The sequence below is a fragment of the Rhea americana genome, unplaced genomic scaffold (genome assembly GCF_003343005.1).
Source record: "Rhea americana isolate MKP2758 unplaced genomic scaffold, rheAme1 scaffold_21, whole genome shotgun sequence".
NCBI classification, from domain to species: Eukaryota; Metazoa; Chordata; class Aves; order Rheiformes; family Rheidae; genus Rhea; species Rhea americana.
In genome coordinates, this window is record NW_028186258.1 from 7,371,297 (window position 1) to 7,389,373 (window position 18,077).

General features: G+C 40.0%; 1 long non-coding RNA gene across 4 annotated transcripts in view; it reads left to right on the plus strand.

Annotated features, from left to right (window-relative positions):
* Positions 1–18,077, plus strand: part of LOC146596128 (uncharacterized) — a 206,330-nt gene that overhangs the window by 5,890 nt on the left and 182,363 nt on the right. The window lies entirely within an intron of this gene.

The window sequence follows — 18,077 nt, forward strand, 5'->3', positions numbered from 1 at the left end:
CCCCCCGCTCCCCCATGAAACTCCACATGCTGCTCTGGGAAGAGCAGAAATTTCAGTTGTCTGGAGTAAGGCTTGTGAACTTGAGGGTCTAAAAGAATGAACTTGCACTGATGCTTTGGAGTGATCCAGATGCCCGTTGTGGGTAGCTAGCCTCTCCCTGCCGAAGCTGCAAAGCTCTGGGGTATTTTTAAGAGAACAAAATTCTAGATAACCTGAGGAAATGTAATTCTTTACATGGCCTTGGTTTTAACATACTATATTGCTTCAAATTCTGTCAATTCCTTATGGAAGTGAAAAGCAGCCARACAAATTGCTAGGATGACTTAAATCCATTTCAGCTAAATAAAAGGTGAATGTGCTCCCTTAGTCAGGGGAGCTGGAAAAAGAACCATCAATAACAGTCCCTCATATAAACACTGAGGGCAAAAAGAGGACTTTGCTGGGACGTGACTTTTTTTTTCTCTCAGGGATTCTTTTTCTTTTGTCTTCAGTTGCTTTTATATCTTTAACTGTGCAGCAGCTGAGGCAGGAGAGGAACTGTCTGACAAAGGTTTCATTGACAAAAGTGTATGACTTTTGCTAGAAAGCACTTCCTTCTCTGCTGAAGGCTTTGAAGCATCATCTTTGTTCTTTCAGGCTTGTTATTTTTTTTTCCCCTCTTCAAAAATGATAGACAAAGTACTTTAAAGTCATCTTTTAGTGCAGAGTAGCAGCAGAAACCTTTCATTTAAAAAGGTATCATACTAAAATGATATTCAAAATATCATTTCTGATCCTTGTTAAGAAAACAGTCCCTTAAATAATTAAATACTAGTTGAATTTCCAAGTTGTCTCCTTTCTTCATGGACTCGGTGTGCCCTGTCTCTGGCCRTGGCCTTTGTACCTCTTTTGTGGGGCTGTTTTGCTATCTGCAAACCAATTAATGAGAATAAAGTCCTTTGTAAAGTTATTTGAATTAACATTGAAAAGTGCTGTTGTAAGGCAAGAGATTATTAACGTAGTCTGTTTTTTAATATTGCTTGAGAGCACCATATAACTTTTTACATCCCTACTGACCTACATCCTATATCAAATGATATACTAAAACTGAGATCATGTTATTGAGTGCATGCAATGTTCTCCATGCAGTTCAACAGCTAACTCAGATGAAACCAGGGGWGTTAATCACAGTGCATGGAAGCCTGATGCTCCATTGCTGAATGAATAGAAATTTCACTACTGACTTCATTGGTAGTAGGATCAGGTGTGTTCCAAATGCTGTAGGATCAGGGTCTAAGGCTAGCCCTTAGGGTTACTGGTGGGGAGAAAGACGCGTGATAGTACTGCCAGCACTGAAGTTAACTGTTCCTAATAATTTCAGTTCAGTCAGACCACAGAGATCAGCAAACCACCAGAGACAACTTCCTGTGGTTTGACACTGTAATCCTGTAGTGAAACATGACTGTTAACCACTTTTTTTCTCTTTGATTAACTCTCTTTACTGAAAGTTTCTTTACTGAAAGTCCATGATCTCTAATTTATTATCATCTTCCAAAGAGGGCTGCTTTGGTATGGATGGGAGAATGAAATTTSTTGGCACACAAGGATGGATGATTACAGCAGTGCAATTCCTTTTGGTGCTTCCAGACTTAATACCCAGATGAAAAGCTATGTGATGCACATAAGTGTCTGTGTCCAAAGCACAGCAAAACTCCAGCTAGGGGAGATAAGAAAGCCTTTTATTATAGGGAAGGGATCACTAATCCTTCTGCCTGTTCTTCTGCAGGGGTGCTTGGCGGTGTATTTTGTTCCATAATTCTGGAACACAGCAGTCCAGGAAAAACTGTCCAGAAACTTAGCGCTGAGTTCAGTAACAGTGAGGTGGACTTTTGTTAAACATACTCAAACCAATGGATTTAAGAAAAGTGGCAAAAACAAGAACTAAATAATGCCTCTAGTGCAGATGCTGCCTTTTCTCTCATAAGTATTTCAGATCATAAGCAYAATCCCAAAGTTTGCAGGATGCCTGCTACCCTAAGCTCTGTTCCTCCAGCCTCTTCTCCATCAGCCTTTTCTCCGTTGCAGTCACAGACCAAAAGCAGACTGGATTCAGGTCTGATTGCTGCCTGGCTACTGACAGGCTGTTCCTAAACAGCTGTTTTCCCCAGGATCCTGTGGTATCATATACTGCACATCAGTATGACACTTGCAGTCAGTGCGTTAGACAGCTAAGTGCTAGACTTCTCCCAAGGGAACAGCAGCCTCATTTAGGAGATGACGTGCACAGGACATTCACAGGAACAGCCTGCCTAGAGTGACCTTGAGGGTTCTTTCTATTAGCCTGTAACGCTCTACCCATGCTCCAAGAACTAGATGTGAGCCAGCACTGCTGTACAAGCACAGAGCTGTTCCTAAGCTGATAAACCCTTTGAAGTGATAAGTTAACGTAGTTCAGAGAAAGTGCCACAATAATGCCATAAACTGCCTTCAGGGTGGGAGATGTCCCTTATGCAAGTACCTTAAAATCTGGGTAGACCAACTCTGTCCTCAGCCACTCACCTACGTAGAGAGCTTTTACACTCATCTCCCTGAGCTTAAAAATTGAACTGGGTGAAGTTTTGTAAAGTGGAGTTTTTCCACAAAATACTTCTCCAGAACTTCCTAAATATTGTATAAAGAGCATAATATTTTTGGTTGTGACTGTTCCTGCTGAAGTCAATCTCATTTTTGCTGAGCTGATTTTTTTTCTTAGCTGTCATAGTTGGATTATGTGAAGGTCAGACACTATGATCTGTAAGTAATCATAATTACTCGGGTTTGCATGAGAAAAATAAGTTGTTGCTGTCTGTCCCTCCTGCTGCTCTTCCCACTCGGATGAAATTGCAGTAGCAGCTCCTTAGAGAAAATAACCCCAAATAAACCAGCCTAAACACTGATTTTTTTTTTTCAAATCCCATTCTTAGTATAAGCAATGCTCAGCTGGAAGCCTAATAAAACCTTTGAACTTGTAATTCTCACCCATTCTTTTAAAGCCTTTTCCCATTTTAAATATTGGTATAAAAAGGGGATTTGAGGAATCAGTATCGCCAAAGCAAACATTTGACACACTGTTATATTAGACTTATATTATATAAAGCTTAGGCACATGCACCCAGGCTGCTGCTGTTCTGTGAATCAGTGCTTGTCTGCAATGAGGACAAGTGCTGGAAAAATCTGTTTCTCTTTGTCTATGTGTGCATGTGCGCGCACTGTTTTTAAATGGGAGGATTGCACCCTGTTGGTATGGCAACAAACTATAAAAAGAAAATCCTCCTATTTAAGGCTCTGAAGAATATTGACTAATTTCTGTCTTTCGTCATAAAAACAGTTACACTGACACACTTTTTTCTTTGCTGTGCTACAGACATTTATATTTGGATGTTGTCGTGGAAACTAGCTGGGATGAAAAGTTACTTTAGGTTCTGTTTCTAAAGGGATACAGCAAAATACCAAATTTCAGGCCCAGATCTTGCAAGCATGTATTAACTTTATGGAGCAGAGTATATAAAGCTAAATCCACATGTATTTCTGAGACTGAGTTCCTGGATCTTGGAAGCAGCGAGATGGAAGCAGAAATTCTCATAGTAATAAACAAGTAGTTTTGTATGCAGGTATATTAATGAAAGCTACTTTCCAACATCTCCTCTTCACTTTTCCTCCCTATTTTGTGCTTACTGATGCATTTAAAAGGGAGGAGGTTATTTCTCAGCATTTGACAGCTGTCTTCCCTATCCAATTCCTTGTTTCATGAAATTTATTAGAAACACCTTTGAGTTCTTCACTGCTTTGATATATTTGCTTGAAATTAGCCAGTTGATTAAAAACTTCTGGGATAGGGGAGGGAAAATAATTTCACAAAACAAAAGCATATAAGGCTTGGTATTTTAGGCATCTAGCRAAAACATTTAACATGTTTAAGGTAAAAAAACAACACACTAGTCTGACACTCTCTACTTGTCACCTATACTTGCAAGTCCAACACTGTAGCTTTATGTTCCTACTGGAAAGAAAAACAAACTGAAAACACAAGGAGAAACCACAGAGCCTTGCCTGGAGTGCAGGGATTTGTGCCGTGACAGAGCTGGGCTTGCTGTGGGGAATTAAATAATATCCCGTGCCCTAGTTATAAAAGGGATGGCCCCAGCACCTAGGCTTTGTTGGGACTAGGGTTATACGTGAGCAAAGCCAGGGCTGTGTGTTTTGGTTGGGACTGTTGGAGAATTTTTCCTTCTTTCTATCTTTGCTATCCTCCCTGCAGTGCATTTAGTAATACTGAGGACAAAATATTATTTAGGAGGGTGAGAGGTATTTAATCTCTTAATTAGGTTTAAGTGGGCCACAGTTTTGGCCTATATTGGAGATGGAGTCTTTTCTGGTCTTTGCTAAGGCTCTGAGAATTTGATTCTTTTCTTAGTCCTTGAAGGCCTTGAACCTTTCTTATTCTGTTCCTCTTGCTTTTTGCTTGTAAGTGGGGCCTGCCAATACAGCCCAGAGCATGGAACAAGAGTGTTAAAGGAGCGTGCAACAGCCAAATAAAAACCACGAGCGCAGAAGGAAATACTGCATCTGCTAATTGAGAAGATTACAAAATTAGAGGGTGGGGTTTTGTGTTTTAAGTACTTTCCTTATTCTTAATGCTCTTTAGTTCCTAGGGGCTGTGATACTGACATTAGATTAGGGTCTAATTCACTTAACAGTTTCCAGGCTCCCTCACCTCTACTTTAACATGAATTATAGTCTTATGCAGCCCTAGCAGGGGAAAAGAATACTGGGGAAGGTCTGAACATGTTTGACTGCATGTTAAAATCTCCATGCGATGAATATTTCTCTGGTACAGTAAAATAGAAGATGGAAGAGATGTTCAATACTCAGTTGGTTTAGTCCCAAGTCAGTAAACCCCTGATTATCTGCTTATAGGAAATCCAGCTTTTATTTTTAAGTTGTCAAGTCTGCCTTGCTTCTGAATGAACAGATGAATAATACTAAAGGAAATGTGACAGGGCAGTAGTGTCATTTGTTTTGTTTTCAGTCTGGATGGCCCTCTGTGATGTACTTAGTTTTTTTTTTTTTTTTTTTTTTTNTTTTTTTTTAATTAGTTTCTCATCAAAGTTGGAACTGAAGTCCCTGCAGCTTTGGCATTATGATTCACTTAGAGAAGGTGAAGTTCAAGAAACATAGTATCTTGGAAAGAAGAACGAACCAGTGTGGTGGTGTGATTGTCCACAAGGGTCATCTGTAGCTTTCTGATGTGGGCCTAGGATTTGTAGACATACTATTGGGAAATAGAAATGTACCTCATTGCCTCTGTGTTCAGTCAAAGCTAACTGGGTTGTGGATTAGAGTTTGGAGAAGTGGTAATCGTTCTGATTCACCCATGTGCAGGGAGGGTAGCTCCAGCAATGAATTAGAAATRAAATGTTGTAGGTTCAGCTCACCCTGCCACAGGCTTCCTATACACATCAGGATAAACGGAAGCAGTTGGCCCTGTGCCTGCAAGACTTGTCTGTAAAGTGGGAATCATCCCACCTTCCTGAGGGTAACATTGCACTGGTAATGCTGATGCTTGAGGCACTCAAACCACGTTAATGAAATGTGTAGATAGCTCATGTCTCTTCCCTTCACAAGGGGCAAGCTGCTACTATATATTTACAATAACCCTTTTGCAGTCCTCCTGCACCACAAGGATTGACAGCAACAATTTCTAGGAAAGACCTCAAGTTTTGGAGATTCCTGGGAGAGCTGCRTATTTCACAACCTGCTGCCCGATGGATCTCTGCAGGAAAATCCCTACTCAGGTCTCTGTGGATGGGAACTTAGAATAGTCTGTCAAGGTTTCACCACTTAGACCATTGAGAAGTGCATCTAGATTTGAATTAAACCACCTCCCAGTGGGAGAGCAGGCAATTCCAGTCTGTTTCAGTGTACCTAGGTGCGGAGTGAGGCTGGGGTTAGCTGTCTTGGTGGTAGAGGGCTGTGTCAGGCTGTGCTAATGAGTGAGTGAGAGTGCCTTTAGCCCTCCACTAATACCTGCTTGTCTGGAGCAATTCTAATTTGAGTCTCTGTTAAAAGGGTCTAGTGGAGGAATTTTGTGTCTGAAGACAGTAATTAAAAAGAAAACCTCACCCAAGTAAGCAAGAGCAGAAAATACAGTCTTAGGCTTTACCTTTCTAATTACTCAAGACTCAGAGAAATTTTAAAACAAGAACCTGGATTTAGGGAAAGAAAATGAACAGCCCTGCTTGACTGCTGCACAGGAATCTTGTCCAGATCTCTTCAGCAGCACGTCTGCAGAGGCRCAGACTGCCCTGGGGGAGAGGGGGGAGCAGCGTGTGCATGTTGYGCCCGTGCGATGCTATTGCAAAGTGAGGCCTCGAGCTACTGTTTGTCTGCTTCCCCATCCTGCTTCTTCCAGGCCTGWCTGCTACAGATTTTGCACTGTCCATCTCCTCGGCAGGACACTATTCCTGCAACTTTTGAGGGGCCAAATGAAACCTGGACTCACAAATATGTCACTGTTTTTCCTTTGCTCGTGGCATAAATCAAAAAAAAAATCTGTTAGCACAGGGCTCAGGTTTGTTTATTTTTTTGCCAGCTGCAACATGCTACCCTCTTAGGGGATCACGTAAAACCAGCTATGGTTTAGTTTGGAGTGACATGTCAAACCCAAAATGTATGCCTGGCCCCTCTCAATGAATTACAACCTTGTCAGGAACCTATTATATATAAATGTGTGTGTGTGTGTGTGTATATACACACATATATGTATTTTTTTTGAATTAAGGCAGTTTTTTTATCAAATCAAATACCTGCACACTAAATTATGTTTTTGGTGCCAGCCTGGCTCTCCTCCACCTCTCTCCAGCTTTTTTCCTCCGCATTATGATACAAGGGTTTTTGTTCTGAGGAGAGAGTGAATGGTGAGGTCCCATGCTGCTGAGGAAATGCTGTTTGACCTCACCACATGTTTTGTTTTTGGATATTTACCACAACACATCCCAGCACTGTTGCCTTAATGATAAAAATACTCAGTCTGAGAGTGGAGGCCTGGGGTGGTGGGTGAAAGGAAGGAAGGTGAATCAGTAATAGAGTACAGCCATCAAAGATRTTTACTCATCTGTTTTCTGAAACAAGTTTGTTTTATTTATTAACAGGACTTAAAATGCCAAGGGGGAAATTTAAAGTGAACTAAAAATGCCACATGTTCCTCTGGCATGGAATTTCCTTTTGTACTTACTAAAACTAGTTGGGTGCTGGCTTTTCCTTTTTTATCCGCCTCCTCCCTCTGAGGAATAGATGCTATTGTTTTGGAGGAGGCCAAAAAGCTCAGCAAATGGAAATAGCAAAATCTCACTGGCGGCCTGTTTAATCGACGGTACTGATGTGGCCAAGGCTCAGCAATTGCTGTAGTCAGATACATAAGTGACATTAAGTAATATATACAGAATAATTAAATATTTAAGAAGCATTCAACTCATCGCTGACATGAGGAAGCATCTGTTATGCACAGCTGTACATACAGTCAGATGCTTCTGCTACATTTGTGCCTGTACAGTAGAAGTTGCATGTGGGGTGGCTTTGGGCAAATTTATATYCAGCATCCCTGTGCGTGAAAACTTTATCATGTACCGTATCTTTACGGAGGGGACAGGGAAGGGGAATATGTACCTGGTTAGCAATACTGTCCAGCTGAGCACTAGTGTAAAATGCTTTGTGTGCTTTCCAGGAGCATTATGGGTTGTTTTTATAGAACTGAATTCAGAGCACGCTTCAGGGGAACTGGTAGAAAAGCTTTTCCCTAAGGGGATTGCCACAAACAGCCATCATTTTTGTTCAGAGAGCATAATGAAAAACACTTACTAATTCTATAGCATGCACATCTGGGCGTTGAGCTCATGTGCACACAGAAAGAGGTTCTTGCCTGTAGGATCAATTGCATGGTAATCAAGTACACTAGTGTCTTAGCATATCAGCACTGCATTAATGCCAGTTTACGTTCAGGCTACCCTAAACTCAAGCAATTACTTGTTACATAAGACCAGAGGGTGAAGAAATGCTTTGGGAGAAAGGCTACATTTCTGTTTTTCTTAGAAGCCCCTGTGTTGAGGACACAAGGGGGTAAAGAGTAGAGAAGGCCTTCAGAGCAGATCTCAGATCTAACATTTCTTCCCCCTTCTAGATCAGGAAGGGACATCTAGATTTTCATTATTAAAAAGCTGCAAAGGAAGATTCTGTTCTTGATATTTTTAGAATGGCAATAATGAAATAAGCTGAAGTTGATGTTGAGAGTTATAAGATGGGGAAAGAGAACCTAACAGAAAAGAGGACATGTTAGGATGCTTAATACACAGCTGGAGAAGGGAATTAATTTTAAACAGGRAGGTCTGCAGTGAGATGATGGTGATAGGCATGAAGGTCCACTTCTAATGGCTTTAGACCCTTACAGCTGTGACTKATAAGGCTGTGATGTAGCTGCTTTCCCTTCCACCCTCCAGCTCCAGAATCAGCTGAAGGGAGAACTGATGATATAGCCAGAAAACTGAGGTGAGCTCTGTGCTCTTGGGCTTGAAGGTTAGCTGAGATAAAGATATCTCAATCAGCTATCTAAACCATCTCTTGTCTCTGAACCTCAGCATCTTGCTCCAGCTATGTAGTACAAGCAACCTGCCCTTTGAGCTTTGACCTTGGGTCTCTTAAGACCCAGGTTTATATCACTCCTGTTTATGCTCTTATCTGCAGACTGAGTCATGTCCACAATTCAGACTGAGGTTTAATATGACCAGGACTATTAAAGCAGGTAAATCTGGCAGATTCACGGTGTTCACTAGTTCATCAAAAAAAAATAGTTCACCCAAGAAACATGTTCCCTAAGATTTGAGGTCTTATGCAATCCCCCCTAGTCAGTACATGTCCTTCAGGGTAGGGTAGTCTCCCAGCTATGCTGACTGTGCTTGGGCAAAACAGGTCCTGCCTAAATCCTCTGCTTTTCTGCACTCACAGCCCTGAAGGAGGTAAAAGTAGTTCACTCTAGGAACCAGCTCGGAAAAAAGGTAAACTTATATAGTCACATAATTGCATTATAACCCTTATTTAATAAAGGTACAGGCAAGCAAGAAGGTGGACTGTTTTTGCTTTTGATGCAGGTAGGCAAGCTTATGTACCTGATTATGCCCATCTTGTGAACCTCTTCAGGATTCTGAACAGTTTCCAAGCTGTCCCCCTTGCTCAGTGTGGAAAACTGTTTTGTTCTGGTTTTGAAGTGGGGCCTACTAAACCTCAAATGTGTGTTTGTGTGTACAAGGATGCTTGTTCTCTCTCGCTTTCCTGCATCCCATGGGCTGAATCTGGCACAGGTTTTCTGGCTAGTTGTGGAAAAGTATGTTTTTGAGGTGAAAATTTGCCTTTTAAATTTCTATTCAGCACATACAAAGATTATACTTCATAACCAGGGCTCAGCTCAATAACAGATGACTGTTACTCATTTCCACAAAGATTCCGAAAGGCAAAGAGTGAAGCGAGGGAGAATACTGGCTTAAATCCAATGCTCTTAGAACCCAAAATAATGGTGTTTATTTATTGGAAGGATGGATTTGGCCTCCATCTTCCATTTAGAGCTATAAGATTAACAGGGTGTAAATGCTGCATGATGCCCCAGAGCTGCACTAACAAATCTGCTCAGAAACATCTTTCCTTTTTGAATAAGGCAAATATTGTAAAATGAAGTCTCCRTAACAAAGACCTCCATTTCCTGGAAAAAAGTGTTGGTAACTGCTATTGATACTATGTATTACAGGATACTTGTGGAGACTAACTTGGAGGATAAGCTCTCCAAGCATGAAAATGAAGCAGTAAAACTGTTCGCAGTGGCTGTTTACGCTGGTATGCCCTTTAGTCAAATTTAGCCCTTCTGTTTCCATGCTGAAAGACCCAAGACTTTTCCAGAACAAAGAAAGAAGGAAATACTAATGTCACAATAAGTTACACCGGCAAATGTATTTAGATCTTTCATCAGAGAACAGGATTTACTTCGACATCTACTGTGAATGCAGTGTATTTCCATTCTGTTTGATATGGTAGACTGTATTGTGGAAACAACTTGAACTTTTTATTCTGAAATAATCCATGTATGTTACCCCAAGAATGCTACAGCTGTATGCCAGGTCTTAGGCTAGAGGTTCTCGTTGAAATATTAAGCCATGTGATAGGTCCTTGCAAAACACCATCCCACCATTAGTGCTCTTCCATGCCTGGATCGTTAACTAATGGCATCTTAATACTTTGCACATCTGGTGCTAATTGTTCACTTGCGCATAAATCCCAAGGAGGCAATACAGAAAAATACTGACCAGCATATGTGTTTAACTTCCATTTTCAAATCTTTGCTCTCTGGGACTGAAATCTTGAGATAAAGCATACAGGTTTCAATTGTATCTCTAGGGATGCAAAGTTATAGTCCTGTAGAATGCATATTGTATATAATACATGCTTGTTATTTCTACATTAGCACTGCCAGTGTTGGAGCTGGCTGTTAGCGTGTCATTCTCCTGACACATCATTAATAAACAGGTAATTTCATACCTGGTTTCCACAGAGTGTCATGCTGAAAACCACCTGGGTTTCAGTTTTCATCGACATTTAGGGGGAAAAAATGCAGACTGAAAAGTGGTGATTATATTTGAACTAGAACTGGTCTAATTGGATAATGGATCAATCAGGTTTGGACAAGCCGGCATGCTAGAAGGAGGAAAAATATAACTGAAAGCCATGAAGCTCCATATGCCCAATTGCTGTGAAAGGGACTTCACAGAATTAGCCTCATTGTCAGGAAATTTTTGCAAAATGGGAATCATTCCCGAATCTATCTTATTGTAATAATATTTGYATTGAGCCTTTATTACATGTCTTGTCCCATGGGTACGACAAGCAATTTATTCCAATTTATAGTAGCCTTTCACATATTTGAAGTTCTCAGGTATGTTCCTTCCAACTTTCTTGTACTGATTAAGTCCAGTTCTTTCCATTTTCCCTTGTATCRTTTTGCAGAAAAAGAAGAAAGTGGGGCTCATTAACTTGAGCTCATTAATTCTAATGTTGCAGTTGATTCTCTTCCAGAAGTTGTTACAGGAGTGTGCGTTTGCCAGCAGGTGTCACCATTAGAGAACAATAAATGCAGGCCTAAACACAAATGCATCTTGCAGGATGCAATTCCTGTCCCTGCAATTATCTCCATTTTGCATACTATCAAAACTCATTTAGTTCATAATGACTTGTCACTTTTATTGAAAATATTTCTTGAGAGCAAGAGACCCCCAACAGAATAAAAATACATCAGGTTTGAAAAGGAGCTTGATAGTTACCAGGGATTTTACAAAGTGGTTGCTGGCTGGTGGCAGCAGAGAACTGGCCTAGGATTTGGAATAGCAGAGGCCTCTGGGTCCAGGTGTTCCATAAATTTAGGCTTTTCCAGGGTCCAGGCTTCCAAGAGTGTAATCTCTCTCCTGCGGTGAGGCACGGCTTATAAATGCTTTCATCCTTGTAGTTTAGCAGGGCAGTATCGTCCTCTGATACAAGCATTTGTACAAAAGCTAAAGGAAATGCTCAGGTTTGTGTTATGACCTCTAACTATAACTTCTTGAGTGGACATCTGTGACAAGAGCAAGTCTCTTGTTTTCTTTCTCTTCCTTCCTTGTCCCTCTTTAGCTTGCTGGAGGTGTTCTGAGTAAGCCCCAACATACACAAACCAGTGTGAACCAGCACCCACTGAAATGTCATATTTTGACTATCAGGAGACAAGAGGCTTCATCAGAAACAGGGCAGTAACATACACATCTGAGGAGCTTTTTCAGGATGTTTCTGGTAGAGTTGGTCATTTAGATACAAGCACATGCAAAACCAGTACAACCTRCATTGTGTAAATTGGAGTGTGCAATTGCAAGGTTTGAGAAAATGTTTTTTGTTTTTTCTTTTCTTGATAAAACCAGAAACCACTGCATAATTATTGGAAATAAAACCTACATCAAACTGAAAGGTTAGTATTTAGCTCTTTATCTAAATACACTCCATTCTCTCTCCTTCCCCCTACCCAAAAATAAAATAGTGTTGTTTGAAATTTCCAGGGAAACTTAAGGCCTAAAGCATTGGGTGAGATGTAAATTTCTTAAAATATTTATCCATCCATAAGTGGCTACATATTTGACATTATTATAGGGTTTCTCAGTGTTCCATTTTATTAAAAAATATTTATTTGGTTTCTAAGATTACTGCTTCTCTGACCACAGAAAATTCAATTACCGAAAACTGCAGCTATCAAATTGGTTGAAAATAAATAGTCTTTTATCCAAACCTGGCATGGGCTGGTTTACTTTTAATATGTAGCCATAAAAAAAGAAGCTCTTTCCACAGAGAGCTAGTTGGTTACAGAGCAAGAAGCCAAGGAATACTTTGCATCATCAGGTTTTATTTAAAACAAGGTAGAAAGGGGGTAGAAAACAAGTCATTAGCAGCCTAATTAGTTATTTGTTTTGCTCTTTTGTTATAGCAAGTGACAGTAGATTTCTAAAGTCATTTYGTTTGTTAGGATAGATCAGTGTTGTTTTCTCATTCACACTAGTGAATATGGAATGCAGGTAACAATCCCAAAGGGTAACTTAAAGCATGGGATGCCATGTACCTGAAAGGTTTAAAACAGGCGTTATGTTTGCAAGTGATCTGGACGCTATCAACAAATAATGCAGAATAGCACTGGAAGAACACTTAGAGGTYGCCCAATCCAGCCCTCTGCCTGGGACAGGTTTGCTTCTGCTTAAACTATTCCTGTTACATATTTATTGTTTTTCGTCTTTAAGATGTAGCTTCCTTCACATCTGTAGGCAATGTTTTGCAAAGGTTTACTTGAAGTAGGTACGTAAATGTAAAGGCTGTAACATGCCTTGTGATATACAGGAAATGTAGTACATCTACGTGTACGGTGAATTCCTGGTTCCTAGCTTCAGCTACCACTTCTCTCCACTAACAATGCTTCTGCAAAGGGGAGACAGATCAGCAAGAACAAAAGAGAAGGAAAGCAATTTAAAATGAGAGGCTGTCATTTCCAACTCTTTCCGAATGGTTTGGGGTAAGACTTCCCCTCCTTTAATTTGTTAGACGAGGATGTTGCTCTTTCAGTCTGTTCCCTTGCCTGTGAAGTCCCCTCCACACTGAGAGAAGACACAATGTCTTTCAGTTAAGGTCCAAAAACCATCAAAGGCTGGAATGTGAAACATCTCTGTTGTGCCGTATGGCAAGAGTTCGCTGTTAACAGGTTCTGTTAGCAGACGGGCCAACTGAGAGCCCCGAGCTTTGACGGATCAGGGATGCTTGCTGAGAGACGGCCCTGCGACCGCTTGGTGCGGAACAATGTGTTCCAAGAGACGTGGTTCTTGGGATGCAATGAAGGGCTGTCTCTCCCGCCTCGGGGATGAAAAGCTGTGAGATCAAAGCCCAGACACAAGCAACAGGAGACAAGGCAGTGGACATGTTTTTCGGAAAATGCTACTCTTAAAGGGAGACTGTCCTTTTGCCAATGGARTTAAATGCCCTTCCTTAGGGGCAACCCTCAAGTAAGTTAGTGGGCTGAAGAATTTCTTTTTTCCTTTTTTTAAGAGAAGCAAAAATGTGTCTATATTAAAAATCCCAACTTCTGTTGCATTGGAAAGAGTGAAAGGCTGCTAAATCTAGAAAATCTGTGGGGAAACTAGCTAACTGTTGAGATGGATTAAAATATTCCTATATCTCCCATTCATCACAGTAACAGAATCAGAGCCTTTTCTCAGTCACAGTTGTAACTATTTCCTTGAAAACAGGAAGCACTTCAGAGTTTCTATTTACTGCATTTTCATACCTGTAAAATTGCATGGGAAGAGGATTACCTGTAGATCTCAGTTGGAGTTCATGGGTCAAGACTGCAACCCAGACCTGCTGTGTACTTATCCCTTYTAGATGACACATTTAATTTCCCCATACCTCAGTCTTTCTAGCTGCAAAATAGAGATATTGCAGAGGGATATGTTGCAAAGTTTTGTAAAATTAAATAGTACTTGGAAAGGGCTTTAAGGAGATTTTGTGAGGAAAGGACTCACTTAGGTTTGAAGAATAGCTGGCTGTTTTTCCATCTATGTGGTTTTGCAGGTCTGTACACACATGTCCCATTGTACACAAAAGCTGCTTATTTTTTTAAGCCAGTTGGTGAGCATATTATATGACATCGAGTCATCCAGAGAGATTGCTTCAGCCAAAATGGCAGGAGAGAAAAGAGGCTGAGAACCTGCACTTTAATCTCTTTTCTGATGTGATTTCCCAATTGCATCAGAAGGCAAAGTCTCCCTGAGCTTAAAGCCTGATTACATTGGAAAGTAATATATACTAGCGGTTATGCCCCAGTCGGCTTTCCAAGAGACCTTTCTTCAGCTTCCCTGGGGATGAACCAACTCCCATTGTTTCCTGCACAGTCTGCGAGCTACAATGCTGTTGAAATGTAGTTTATGGATGAAATATAGTTTATGTATCTGTAATGGATCCTGCACTCAAAGCCAATAGACCAGTAGCTTAGCCATCAGCTGTCAGCCCATAAAATCTGTGATTACCTTTCTTTTCCCTTTTTTTCTTTCTTTTTTTCCCTCTTCTTAAAGTGATGGAGGGAGGGGAGCTAATGGATTTGAAATTACAAGAGCAGCTCAACAGACTTCTTTAATAAATGAAAATAAAAGTGGGTTGCAAGTTTATGTTGAACTATATGACTGTGAGTAGTGGTGTCCCCTCTGCTTTTCTCTTCAGGGCCGAGTCCTAGCCTAAACTGCTTTGCTTTCGCTATTGATATGTGTCTCCTGAAAAGCAATAAAATTCAGTGTGCCTAGCTGTAGTGGTGAGGTAGCTGATTGCTTTCAGCAAAAAACTCCCTGAAAGTGTGTTTGTTTAAAGGGCTTGTATATTTGTATGTATTTTGAATGTCTGCTGCTAGAAAGCATTGCTTTGCTTGTTTTAAAAGCTCTGCCTTCAAAGAAGAGCTTCTTTGGAAGCTTTTTAAATGCGAGTTAATACTTATGTTGCCTTGGTAGCAGATATCCTCCAGGTCTTGGTATTTATTGCAATGCATACAAACAACACATTGACTACAGCCCCATTTTATATTCTCACTAAATCAAGGTAAGGCTTTTAAAAGCCCAAATCATATTAAATTTTTTTCCTGTGGGTGTGAAGTGATTTTGACATGGGCACGCTCACGCTGAGCACCCTTCAGACTTGCGGCTTAGGAGCAAGGCAGGGGAAAAAAAGGGATGGGGATGGGTATTAGAAATAGTTTAGAAGACCCTTTTGTAGTGGATGCTGACCTTTAATTTATATAAGAAGAGACCTAGCAATCATGCACCACTTCTCACAGATTTATGGATCATCTGTTTTGCTAATGCTCATGGATCTCTTGCTGAACGTAACCTTCCTTCTTGATCTTTTTTTTTTTCCAACCAAAGACTGTTAAAGTTATGAAAGCCCTATGCTATCCTGAGGCAATCCTAAGAAGAAGGTGTATTGATACAACAGTTGTTAGGGTGCTCATGAAGTAATACATTTTCCACGTATATCTTAAAAGTTTGAGGTGTATATATATAATACTGCACATATATATACTGAATGATCTATGCTTTAAACTATCTAGATGACTGGTAGGTCTGTGGAATATGACTGCTTTATACCATATGTTGTACTATATCTAAAATAGCATTATATTTTAATTAAATGGCTATTCAGCTCATGTCAAAYTCGTAACGATAATGCAAACGCATAGATTGATGCTATTTGTATGTCATCGGTATTATCTGAAATGCATAGAACAGTCATTTTAAAATGGTTACCATATTTTTCCTTGAATTAACTTACAAGTAAACTTTTATAGTTATACATTTATGCCTGCAGATGGAGAAGATTTAGGCTTATATGTAAAGTAGAGCAAGATTTTTAATCTCATGCATGTCACGATGTGACAGTTGGCTCTCCACCTTTCATTCCTGTTACATTTTTTTCCCCTGTATTAATTGATTATCTTAATGAAAGTACAGCTTCACAAGTTCATGAGTTGTTTACTACCAAACCAGCAGCTGCCAGTCACCCCACAAACACACACACACACACACACACACACACACACACACACACACCTTAGCTCTGCTCTGCTGAGATCACCTTGGCAGCCTCAGATGAGTTTCCTTCCCTATCCCATTCAAGCAACAGCTTCTCCGCTGGGACAGACACTGGAGGTGACTTCTGTCTAGTGGTGTACATACACTTTTTTGAGTGCTCCAATTAACAGTACTTGCTTCTATAATGTCTTGCAAAATGAAGGATTTTCATCATTCCTATAAAATTGCATGTGCAGTATTGTATTTCTGCGTTCTTAGTTTGGACAAAGCACTGAGGTGTCTGGGGCTGAAGGCTTGCCAAAAGCATCTAAGTTACAAATTCAGTGTCTTATTTTTTGCCTCAGTCATTGAAGTATCTTCCACCAAAGGAAATGCCAGTAGATCAATTTTCATTTTTAGACACATCTGAATTGTTTTAACTTTTAACTTAGCCATTGCTGGTAGAGAGATCTAAAAGTCTTGATGCTTCATGCAGCTTTTGGATATGAGCTTTGCCAAGGGTGGAGCAAGGCAGGAAGCACTCTGTCTCTTTGGTGATTAATTAGGCACCTTCCCACAGGGAACATCTCTCGCCCTCTAACCTAGGGAGATTTGCCATAAGATTGAGACAGTTACATGTTGGAATAGCTGTGGGGAAAGATAAAATGAATTGGAAAACAGGCATCTTAAAGAGCTTTCAGAAGGGTCATCACGTTGATTGACTCAACAGGAACGCAGGTGGGCCTCCCTGAGTTGTCTTCCTAGGAGCATGCACCAGTGTGTAAAGCAATGAGCATCGAAAAGCAAGTGTATCTGCAGAGACGATGTGCGCGAAGGGAATACAGATGGTGCCCAAGCCACAGTGTACAAACTTGATCAAGCTCCAGACCTCAAATATTCGTAATTTAAGGGTTATCCAGATACAGATTTTTAGGTTTGCTCATTGTAGAAATTAGAGACTAAATACAGCATTCAGATACTGGTTTGAATCCTAGTAAAGGCCACAACATTCAGAGATGTTTGGACCAAAGGTGTTAATTTTAATCCATTTTTAGAAAGGCATGATTATTGCAGGGGTAACTATTTTATTTTAAATGTTTTAATTACGTGAGAACAAACTTTTATACAATTCCCATAACAGMTGAACTACACTTTGGAAGCCACATGCTCTGGCAAAGGACAAGATTACTTCTTTTGTGAAAGCAGGAAAAGATAGACACATGCGGAATATTATGAAATGCTAAAATTATGATCCTGTGTCCATTTGGTCAGTCACTACAAATTCACATASAATTTACTTTAAAAATCTGTGTTTTAGCTATCATTTAGGAGGCTGTGTTGCTGCTTTAAAGTGCATGCAGATTATTTTACTTTAATTCCAAGTCATGTTATAGCAGGCCAAGACTAGAGTCGTTTTATGGACATAAAAACATTGAAATTCTTTATTTTTCCTTATTTTCCCCCCCAACATTTCCCCAATAAACCCCCCCAATACAATTGAGTCCATTTATTGATGATGATTTTCCTTTATTTTATYGAAAACAGTAGTGGAGATGAATGAATTGCATGAACTAGTTTTATGGTTTATGTAACTTCTTCAGTGTTTGTCTACTAATGCGAAGTTTGTTAAAGAACTAAGTACTAGAGTATTTAAGTTGGTTGGATGGAAAAAAGAAGAGCAAATAGTAATGGTATCTAAGCTAATCATTCAGAACAAATATTTGTTTTATGTTTCTGAGCTTCAAAATATTCTTAGGGCAGTTGAAAATTTCCATCCTCTTTTTCGTTGTTCAGAATATGGGATATTTTTTCCATTCTATATGTATTTGGTTAAACTTTCAGAAAAWTTCACTGATATATGCAATGATGAGCCTGCAGAATGAAAAGATAAATCAATTATAGTTTGTATAAGGA